Source organism: Myxine glutinosa, chromosome 8 (assembly GCF_964187855.1).
Source record: "Myxine glutinosa chromosome 8, kmMyxGlut1.1, whole genome shotgun sequence".
Classification (NCBI taxonomy): domain Eukaryota; kingdom Metazoa; phylum Chordata; class Myxini; order Myxiniformes; family Myxinidae; genus Myxine; species Myxine glutinosa.
The window spans coordinates 95,303,403-95,315,417 of NC_136268.1; positions in this window are offsets into that span (position 1 = coordinate 95,303,403).

Here is a 12,015-nt window from a genome sequence, read left to right on the forward strand (position 1 = left end):
CAAAGCAAACTTCATCCAAAAGATGTTTGTTTAGTCCATCTTTTTCTCAAAGATTGGTTCAGAATTGTCAGTTTCTCTGAGAAGAGTTGGCAGAAAGTTCAGCCCTGAACTGTTAAGTTTGATCAACTGGCTTTGTTTGGTTGCCATCGTGCCGGTTATTTAAAGTTCACGAACAAACCTAATATAGATTGTTAGTCGGAAATGCAATGCAAGAGTTTTAAAGACCCTTGCCATTTTTTTTCTTAAGACTGCATGGGGTAAGGTGCTCTATGAACTCTCTAGTTCTCTCTGATTTTCACACGCGCACACACACACACACACACACACACACTCACACACACACATACACACATACGTACATACACACACACACCCACATATACACACACACAACACACACATATACACACAAGCACATACACACGTATACATACGTCTTGTTTTTTTATTTTTGTTCCTCACAATTCTATCTCTTATGATTTTCAATTCTTATTTCTCTCATTCAATTCTTATTTAAAAATGCATTTAATTAATTGTACCGTATACGTACACGTACACTTACCAGTACGCGCACGCACACACGCACACACACACACACACACACAACCTCGAGGCAATCCAGGGTTTGATGACGATCCTCAAAAGTCCTTGGAACAAAACTCTGAAAAAGTTTAACAACTTGGTCCAACCCTTACCAAAGCGGAGGTGGATACTTTGGATCCTGGAAGGACTCGGTTTCACCTCCTGAAACCCCGCAAATGGAGATAATCAACGACACACACACATGATTAGGAGCATAGAGGAGAAGGAGGATATTTACTACTGTAAAGTTTATTCAAGACATGAACTGTGGGGGGTGGCCAGTAGGGGAGTTAGATTCATGGACCAGCTGAAGAAGACCAGATTTACCACTAGAGCAGAGACGATGACATCCAACAAATTTGAAAGAGTTGCGTCAACAACACATAAATTGCAAAATAAAAATAAAAGAAACCAGATAAATGTGAAGGCCAGAACACAAGCAGAAGAAGATATGAGTAGGATGGGAGCTGAGCACTCGCCAGGGGGTGGACAGAGGGATGGGGGAAAAGTGGCCACAATGGATGGCAGCAATGGAAGGGCTGTGCAATGAAACAAGGGTTTCGAATGCAAAGCATCACTGGGGACCCAGCGGCTTAAGTGAGATGAGACAGAGGGGGAGGAGACACAGAGCCACCATATGAGGTGGGGGAACAGACCTGCTTCCAGTCGTGGACTGAGTGAAAACACCTACACAGTTGGAGGGGATGAATATGAGAATGGCAGATGATAACAGGCAGAAGGACGGAGGGGAACAGAAAAGTGAAGGAGAGAAGGAGGATGAGGACCAGCAAAGACTGGAAGAAGATGCTCACCATAATCACGACACTCGAGCATTCAATAAAATTATCCAAGAAGAGGAGACATTGGAAGAGTGGCTCACAGTATAGTAGGTAGTAGGTAACACCTTCCTCATCCCAAAGTCTGAAGAGACCCAACTACGTCACAAGTATAGACCAATAACCAGTCTGCCAACAACGTACAAACCCCTGACAGGAATCATCACAGAAATGATATACCATCACCTAACACAAGTAGGAGGCCTAGAGGCAGAACAGAAGGGATGTAAAAGAGGATGCTATGGAATGATAGATCACCTTCTACTAATCAAGGCCATACTCAAAAATTGCAAAACAAAAAGCACAAAATTATCCACAGTATGGATGGACTACAAAAAAAGCTTTTGATAGTGTCCCTCCCACATTCATGGATGATACAATGCATGCAATTGTACAAGATCAATCCCCAAATAATCAAACTGATAGAGAAAGAAATAATAATAATAATAATAATGCATTTATTTTATATAGCGCTTTTCAGGAAGCCCAAAGACGCTTTGACAGAGTGCAAAACATAATGCATAGCAAAACATAAAAACAATTGCAAAAAAAGAAGAATCAATAGGGAAATATTCAAAGCACAAAGGAGGGAGAAGGAGAGGAGATAGTCAGGGGTTAGATGCTGTGGGTTAAATGTTGAATGCAGTGTTGAACAGGTGGGTCTTGAGTGATGTTTTGAATGTGGTGAGTGAGGAGGAGTCTCTGATGGTGTGAGGTAGCGAGTTCCAGAGGGTGGGAGCAGCGATGGAGAAGGCCCTGTCCCCCCAGGATCTAAATTTGGTCCGGATGGGGGGGGGGTCAGGAGGTTGGTACCAGCAGAGCGGAGGTTGCGGGTGGGAGTGTGTTTGGAGAGGAGGTCAGCCAGGTAGGATGGGGCCAGGTTATGGAGGGCTTTGTAGGTCAAGAGGAGGATTTTGTACTGGATTCTCTGGGAGATGGGGAGCCAGTGAAGCTTGTAAAGGACGGGGGTGATGTGGTCACGGGTCCGGGAATGGGTGAGTAGACGGGCAGCGGAGTTCTGAATGTATTGGAGTTTATTGGTGATTGTTGAGGGTGAACCATAAAGGAGGCTATTGCAGTAGTCCAGACGGGAAGTGATGAAGGCGTGGATGAGGGTTTCTGCAGCCACGGAGGAGAGGGATGGACGGAGACGGGCGATGTTTTTCAGGTGAAAGAAGGCTGTCTTTGTGATCTGTTTAGTGTATTTGTCGAAGGAGAGGGTTTGGTCAAAGATGATGCCAAGATTCCGGATGTGAGGGGAGGTGGATACTGGGAAACCGTCGATGTTGAGGGCAAAGTTATGGGTGGACTTGGTGAGCGTTTTTGGGCCAATGATGATTATTTCAGATTTATCACAGTTAAGTTTGAGGAAGTTGATTTGAAGCCAGGATTTTATTTCAGTGATGCAGTTTGTCAGGATAGAGTGGGTGGCGGTGGAGATGGACTTGGTGGAGATGAAAAGCTGGATGTCATCAGCAAAGCAGTGGAATTGGAGACCATGACGGCGGATTAAGTGACCGAGGGGGGACAGGTAAAGGATGAAGAGGAGGGGGCCAAGAACTGAACCTTGGGGGACACCTTGGGGGAGGGGAGCAGTGGGGGATTTGCAGTTATTGATGGAGATGAACTGACGTCTGTCAGAGAGGTATGATTTAATCCAAGAGAGGGCAGTGCCGGTAATGTTAAAGGTGGTTTCAAGTCGGGTGAGGAGGATGGTGTGATCGATGGTGTCAAAGGCGGCGCTGAGGTCGAGGAGGATGAGAATGTTGAGGTTGCCAGCGTCAGAGGAGAGGAGAAGGTCGTTGGTGATTTTGAGGAGAGCAGTTTCAGTACTGTGGTTGGAGCGGAATCCGGATTGGAATGTTTCATACAGGTTATTGGCAGAGAGGTGATGTTTGAGTTGAGTGGCTACAGCGCGTTCCAAAACATTTGACAGAAAGGGTAGGTTGGAGATGGGTCTGAAGTTATTTAGGGTGTCAGGGTTTAGTCCAGGTTTTTTCAGAATGGGGGTAACAGCAGCAATTTTGAGGGATGGTGGGACGATGCCTGTAGACAGGGAGGAGTTTATTGTTGCAATGATAAGTGGAGAGAGAGCAGGAAGGGAGGCCTTGACAAAGCTGGAGGGGATGGGGTCAAGAGTGCAGGTGGCAGTTTTCATTCCGATGAGGAGTTCAGAGAGGTCAGTAGGGGAGACTGGGGAGAATTGAGACAGGGGATGGCAGGATAAGGGGGGGCAGGTGGTTTGAGGGGGAGCGGGTGTGGCGGTGGTCAAGCTGTTGTAGATGTTTTCAATTTTGCATTGGAAGAATGAAAGGAAGGAGATGCAGTTGTCTATTGTGAATGACTGGGTGGTGGTGTTCAGGGGGCTGAGGAGTTTGTTTATTGTAGAGAAGAGTGCTTTTGGGTTTCCGGAGCCAGAGTGGATAATTTGAGAGTAGTAGGCGGAGCGGGCGCGGGAGAGGGCATCTTTATAGTGTTGTATGTGGTCCTTGTAGGCCTGGGAGTGAACTGTGAGACCTGTTTTATTGCGGAGTCTTTCAAGTTGGCGAGCACGAGTTTTCATCAGGCGGAGTTCAGGGGTAAACCAGGGAGCAGAATGGGTGAAAGAAACTGTTTTGGTTTTTATAGGTGCAAGTTGGTCAAGGCAGGAGGAGAGAGTGTGGTTGTAGTAGTCAGTGAGGTCAGAAGGGGTGTGGAGGTCAACGAAGGGAGAAGTGGACATTTTTTCAGAGAGGGTCGATGAGAATGAGGTAGGTGAAAGAGCGTTTAGCTTACGGAAGTTGATAGTGCGATAATGCCTTGGTGCTGGGGTGGGGATGTTGATGGTCAGAGTGATGGCTAAGTGGTCAGAGAGAGTGAGATCGGAGCCAGAGAGATGGTGCAAAATTAGTCCAGTAGAGCAGACAAGGTCCAAAATGTGACCACGGTTATGGGTAGGAAAGTTGACATGTTGAGTGAGGCTAAAGCAGGTGAGTAAATCAGTGAAGTCAGTGGTTAGCGTGGAGTCAGTGGAGTCCATGTGGATATTGAAATCACCAAGGAGGAGGATTGAGGGGGAGAGGGAACATAGCTGGGTCAGAAAGTAGGAGAAGTCAGACAGGAATGATGGGTGTGGTTTGGGAGGGCGGTAGACAACAGCCATGACTGACTGTGTGTGACCAGAGAGTTTAAAAGCCAGGTGTTCAAATGATGGAGCAGATGAGATGGAGATGAGGTTGGTCTTGATGTCTTGTCGGTGAATAACGGCAATTCCACCACCTCGGCCCTCCGAGCGTGGTTTATTGATGTAAGAATATCCATTGGGTGTGGTGAGGTTGAGTGTGTAGTAGTCCAGTGGTTGTTGCCAGGTCTCAGTGAGACAGAGAAAGTCCAGTTTATTTTCCAGGATGTAGTCGTTCAGGATGAGGCATTTGTTGTTGAGGGACCGGGTATTGAACAGGGTGAGCTTGATGTTGTTTTGTACGGCGGGTATGAATCCAGGTGATTTGGCCAGGGTTCGCAGACAGGAGGTGCGATTTTGTGCGTTGTTGTGACCAGGTGTGTTGGGACGATGAGTGGGAGTGCGCTGAGCCGACCAGAGGATGGGGATGGAGTGACCTGATTGTAAATAAACAAACTTACGACCGGAGCCACGGTGAATGTACCTGGGTCGACGCAGGAGTCCATTCGATTTGATCGCAGAGATGCATGATGGGGTGGAGCGGGTTTTAAGCAGGAGAAGCCTTGCGGCGGAGTACCGCAGAGCCATGCCAGCAGGAGCAAAGGGACGAGCACGAGGCCAAGGGTGAGGAGGCAAAACAATCGTCACAACCCACGGGAGTGGGCCTGAGGAAACGGCGAAGGAGCCGAGCAGGTGAAGCCAGGAGCAGAGCCGGGACCATGCAGAGGGCAGACAGGAGCGAAGAGACGAGCACGAGGCCAAGGTTGAGGAGGCAAAGTGGCAAATGCAGCGGCAAACGACCGCCGCCGCTAATCAAGATCACGGCGGCAAACCGCCACCACCGCCGCTGCAAACAATGGGCACAACCCACGAGAGTGAGCCCGAGGAAACAGCGAAGGAGCCGAGCAGGTGAAGCCAGGAGCAGCAGAGCAGAGCCGGGACCGTGCAGAGGGCAGACTCAATGGCCAAAAATCCGCCACGACCACCAGGAAAGCAAGATACGGACAATGGTCCAGTCAGAGAAGCGGCGAGCAAGTGACGCCAGCGTCCTCTCACGACCGGACCGGAAATTGTTCAATGGAGCAAATGTTCAGAGTTCAAATGGAGCCTTGGAATACCAAATTGATATTACAGCATTAGGAAGGAAAGATCAAAATAACAGGAGTGAAGATACATCGAGGAATATTCCAGGGAGACAGTCTTTCACCCCTCCTGTATTGCCTAGCCCTGGACCCACTGAGCAACCTCATTAATGAGCAAGGACATAGATATACCCTGGCATCAAATAAGAGAATGTCCAAAGAAACAAAAAGGTGACACATCTACCTTACATGGATGATTTAAAACTCTTTGCACCAAACGACAAACAATTGGCAGAACAACTCAAATTAGTGAAGCAGTACTCCGACGACATTCAAATTGAATTTGGCCTGGATAAGTGTGCCTAGTCCACATTCATATCAGAAAAACCAACCAAAATGGACAATATAAAAATTGACACAAATACAACAATACAGGAGCCAGACAACGAAGCATCATACAAATACCTCGGAGTAGAAGAGGGCCATCGAATATGTCAAAACAAATGTGCAAAACAATTACCAAAGAATAACTGCATAGAACGAGACTGATTCTGAAAACATACCTATCTCCAAGGAACAAAATCAAAGCTTTTAACCAACTCGCAATACCAGTATTCCAGTACAGCTGCGGGGTAATAAACTGGCCACAATCAGAAATCAATAAACTGGATATCAAAACAAGGAAACTCCTCACCATCCACAAAATGTTTACAAAAATAAATGCATCCCAAAAATGTACCTGCCGAGACGAGAAGGAGGAACCGGCATGATGGAGCTCATCCAAGTGCACAGAATGACAACTGTAGGATTGGCCGAATATGTAAAACTTGCAATAGACATTTGTAAGAAAACATGAAGACAGAAAACCAGAGAAGGTATTTCTAACCCACTTAGCAAAAACAAATTCAAATACAGATGCGAATGGAAGATGTCACACAAGAAACCGAAACGAGTAGCGCTTCAACAATTGTAAAAAAGAGAAAGAAAAATATCAAACGAAATATCAATAGATATACACAAACAACTGGGAAAACGATAAAAGAGCAGGAAGGTATAAAAAAAAGAGCTGGACAGATTGGGAGTAGAGAAAGAAGACTCTTTGGAATGGCTAAGAAGATGTCAGCTCAAATGGGATGGAGAACAAATCATAAATGCCAAGAATCTCCAAGAACACTACACCAATGGCTTCAAGAAAATGGCGGGACTGAGTCAATCGGACAAGTGTAGGTTCTGCAAGGTAGAAACAGAAAGTATGAGCTACCTCCTATCAGAATGTAAAAAAACTCATGTCAGAGCAGCTGTACACCCAAAGGCACAACAAAGTATGTCAAGTAATCCACTGGCACATCTGCATAAGTCTCAATATCTCAATTCCAGAAAACTCATGAAGACATGAACCAAAAGCAATCACTGAAAACAAGGAAGTAATGCTCACATATGTCCTATTGATCCCATCAAGTGTGAACATAGAACACAAAGCATTGCGACCGGATATAGGACTGAGGTAAAAAAAGAAAAGAAGGCATTGCTAAGTGAGGTGTCAGTCCCCAGCAATTTTGGCCTAAACAACGCAGAAATTTTAAAAAATGACCAAATACCTAGCCCTCAACTAGACCCCCAAAGGGGCAGATTTTTTTCATGCCATGAACAAACATTGGTACAGCATGGGTGATGAAGGTTGTGGTCAAGTTTCATCGAAATTGTGTGTGTGTAGTTTCAGAGGAAAAAGCAAATATCTATTTTGGGGTGTCAAACCTGGATCCACTTTGACCTCGGTAAACCCCTTTAGACCCCAATTTTTTTTAATGCCGTGAACAAACTTTAGTCACAACATAACAAATATCATTGTTGCCAAATTTGGTCGCAATTCCATCAGCGGCTTCAGAGAAGAAGTTTCAAGTGTTTACGGACTGACGGATGGACGGACTGATGGATGGTTGACGCACCATCACAGAAACTCCCCTGAACTTCGTTCCAGGTGAGCTAAAATGAAGCAAAAAGATCCTGGAAGCTGAAGAGCACCAACATAGTACCAGTGATAATTATTGGAGCAACAGAAATGATAAAAAAGAACCTCACAGATATCTTTAAAACATCCCTGGATAACTATCGGGGATGCCTCTTCGAGGAGATTGGACCTCCCAACGCAAGTCAGGAGCCAAATCTTTCCTTATCTTCCCTGATGTCTGGATTTGTCAGGGCAGCACGGTCATGGTCGGAGTGCCGATAGGTCCCCATGGACCGGCCCTTTCCCTCTTGTCTCTGTCTTTTTTTCTTTTTCTTTTTCTCTCTCTCTATCTCTATCTCTATCACTATCTCTATCTATCTCTCTTTCTTTCTCTCTCACCCCCTGCTGGCCGTTTGTGTGTTGGGCGTGGCAAGATGGCAGCTGTGCATGTGTGGTGAGGTGTGAGCTGCTCTGACTTTCGAGCTTTCTACCCCCCCCCCTGCCCCCCCCCCATTTTTGGCCGTTGTTTCACCTTTTCCGTTCCATTTTTTTTATTTTCACATTGCGTATTCTCTGTCTCCCCCCCCCACCACTCCATTTTCATCAAACCCGGTACCACAACCCTTGTCCTCCCTTCCCATTTTTCCTCCACCGACCTCCCAGTTCCACGCCCGTTCCTCCCGCTCAGTCTTCCCTTCCCCCAACCGTTTCCCACCCCTCACCCCACTCGTTCCCCCCCCCCCCCTCACCCCACTCGTTCCCCCCCTCACCCCACTCATTCCCCCCCTCACCCCACTCATTCCCCCCCTCACCCCACTTGTTCCCCCCCCTCACCCCACTCATTCCCCTCCTCACCCACTCATTCCCCCTCCTCACCCCACTCATTCCCCCCCTCACCCCACTCGTTCCCATCCTCACCCCACTCGTTCCCCCACTCACCGCACTCGTTCCCCTCACCCCACTCCCTGCCTCCATTGCATTCCTCGCTTGTGGTGCTGTCTTTATTTTTATTTGTTTTCAACTTTCGTTTCTTCCCCTGAGATACAGAGAGATACAGAGAGAGACTTTGACTTTTAAGCTCTTTTTATTATAAAAGTATAAAACAAGAATACCACCAAAAGCAATCAATCAGGGCAATCAGTAAAATCATAGCAATCCCGAAAGGAAAAAAACAAACGGTGCACTGCAAACCCAGCAACAGAAAGGTGCAAATGCCAGAAAAAAACAGCACACGATAAGAAACACCCGCACTGTATTATACGGAGATTAACAATTTGTTTTCCTGGACCTCACAAATCCCTCCAACACACCAAGTCGCAACAAAATTAGCAAGGTCGTTTGCCGTTTGGACACAGCCAAATTCAAGCTTGAGCCTTGCTGACACCAATGAACTAAAGAACACCATGATACTGCATTCCTGCATGGGTCTGCCGCCCAGCTTCGCCTTCCGCGACAGGTATACGGCCAGTTTAGCAGTAGCGGTTAGGAACCCGAATACAATGGATGTGGTTCCCTTTTTGGGAGGAAAGCCAAAGATGTAAGCTTTCAAAGAAAAGGTAACCTGCAATCTATGGGAAATAAAATTTAACCAATGAAACAAAGGAGAAAGTCTTTCACAATTAATGAAAGCATGAAGCAAATCTTCCCTCGCCGGACAAAAGGGGCAACAGCCGGAAATGGGGGAAAAAAAACGGATGACAGCATTGGAAGGAACAATCCAGTGGGCCAAACGCCACTGAAGGTCACCTGTTCTTTTAGAAATAAGTCCAGCATACATTGTATCCCATAAAGGCTCAGAGGGGGGACCGGGAGGCAAGAGTCCTTTCCACCGGGTAACCCCAGCTAGAGGTGGGTCCCCAAGAAGAAGTTTCACACAAGACCTATAGATACTCTTGCTGCTCATGCCATGGAAGGGGGGTGACCCTGCGCTCATGGGGGGCAGCTCGTTTGGGGTAAAAGTGACCCCTAATTTTGGGACTGTGGGCTCGACCTCTATGTCCTGCGTCCAATGTAGGCCTAGCTGGTGGCCCTTTCGGATCACCGCTCTTAGTATATTCTCGATTTGCCTCCTGGACCGAACACCTGTTAGGTCCGCCAGCTCGTTCGCAGGCTTCCATCCCTGTCCAGAGTCGTGTCGGAGATGACACACTTTCAGGATGTTGGCCGCTATAAAATGCTGGCAGAAGTCGCGACTCCTCGGGATATCGGGGAAAAGTGGGTTGAAAAATAAAGGCTCATGTGCATACATGTTAGTGCCATACGAGTCTGTTTGGCGACTTATCGAAACGCCCTGCCAGGCATTCAAGAGGCTCTGATAAAAAACTGGGAGCAGAGATGTATCGGTGTGTTGAAGGTTGGTCAGGAAAAGTTCCTGTCCGTATCCGAGCCTCCCAGCTCGTTGAAGAATGGAGCAGGCTAAGGGCTTTCCTGGTAGGTGTTCTGCATACAGCAAGCGTTGGATGGAGCGGAGCCGGAAGGCCAACAGGCGGCATTTCACATCGACTAGGCCATGACCACCCTCGGCCAAGGGACAACATATGGCGCTGGGTCGAAGCCAGTGGTAGCCTCCCCAAAAAAAATCCACCAGTTTCCTCTGGATAGCTTGGAGCAAAACCTCCGGTGGTTGCAGGCAGATGAACCGGTGCCACAAAAGGGTAGTGACGAGGTTGTTGACAACTAGCACGCGACCCTTATAGGACAGGTGGGGTAGAGCTCTTTTCCATCGGCTCAAACGCCCGTCTACCTGGTCGATGATCCTGTCCCAATTGTTCTGGGCATACTGAGGAGGTCCGAGGAAGACGCCCAAATACTTGATGCCATCGTTTGCCCACACTAGTTCTGCAGGAAGGGGAGGTGGTGGTAATAACGGTGGCATAGATAAGTCGTTTTTTGGAAAGGGGATCCACAGAGCCTTGCTTTTCCCCCAATTACACCTTAATGATGAGGCAAGGTTGAAGTCCGACAAACACTTTGCCATGGCGTCACTGTCGCATTTTCTTTTTATAATGACACACAGGTCGTCGGCATAAGCTGACAGGGTCAAAGGTGGGTGTCCTGGAGAAAGGGCAAGTCCAGGGATATCCTTTCTGAGGGCGATTAAGAGGGGCTCCAAGGCGAGGGCAAATAATAGACCTGAAAGTGGACAACCTTGCCTTACCCCTCTCTGAACCTTTATGGGTGGGCAAAATTCGTTGTTAACTTTGATCAGGCTGGAGATGTTTGCATATAACAAAGCTATGTAGGCTCTAAAATTTGTGCCAAGCCCGCAAGCTTGTAACACATGACACAAAAACTCATGATCAATGCTATCAAAGGCTTTTGCCAGGTCAAGAAACACCAATCCAAAATCCTCTTTAACACATTTACCAGTTAACAAATCTCTGACTAGGAATATGTTGTCAGAGATGGATCTGCCAGGGATGCCGCAACTTTGATCAGGTGACACCAGGTCCCCGATAACTGTCTTCAACCGGTTCGCAAGGACCTTGGAAAACAGTTTGTAATCCGTGCACAACAACGAGATCGGACGCCAGTTTGACAGGTGTCGGAGATCGCCAGTCTTGGGTAGCAGGCAGAGTACTGCTCTTCTAAAACTGAGCGGTAATTCTCCGGATAAAAGAGATGCATCCAGAACATTGAGCAGCTCTGGGCCCAAAATGTCCCAGAATGCCGAAAGAAATTCGGCCGGTAGGCCATCGATGCCAGGGGCTTTTCCCGACTCCATCTCAGCGAGTGCACCGGATAGCTCTGGAAGGGTAATTGGAGCATCCAGTTCCAGACGTTGGGCCTCAGCCACGGAAGGAAGGTGAGAGGTCAAAACATTCATCATTTCGTGAGAAACTGTTTTGGCCTTGAAAAGTTCAGAAAAGAAATCAATTATATTTAATCTTATATCACTCGGATTTGTTAGGATGTTCCCCCCTGGGTCCAAAACCGAAGATATGAGTCGTGCTGGTTTCTCTATAGTTTCTAGGTGAAAGAAAGCCTTAGTTGGGGTATCTGAAACCTTTATATTTTGTATTCTTAGCCGAACTAGTGTGCCCGCTGCTTTTTCATGGATCAAATCCCTTAATTGGGCCTTCTTCTCGAGTAGCAACCGATAGTTCACTGGGTTGCTCTCATTTGCCAACTTGCTCTCTAACCTTAAGATGTCTGCTTCCAAGCAAGCCATCGTGATATGTTTTACATTGGTACAGTGCGAATTAAATTGTTGACAAAATACTCGAATTTGGGCCTTTAGGTTATCCCACCAGAGGCTAATTGAGGAGAAAGAAGATTTTTTAGTACTCATTTCAGCCCAGAAATCACGAAAGGAGTCTGTAAATAAACTGTCCTCTAAAAGTTTAACGTTAAACTTCCAGTAACTATTTCTGCATGTGGGTCGAGGAAAAGAAAGATCTAAGGTTA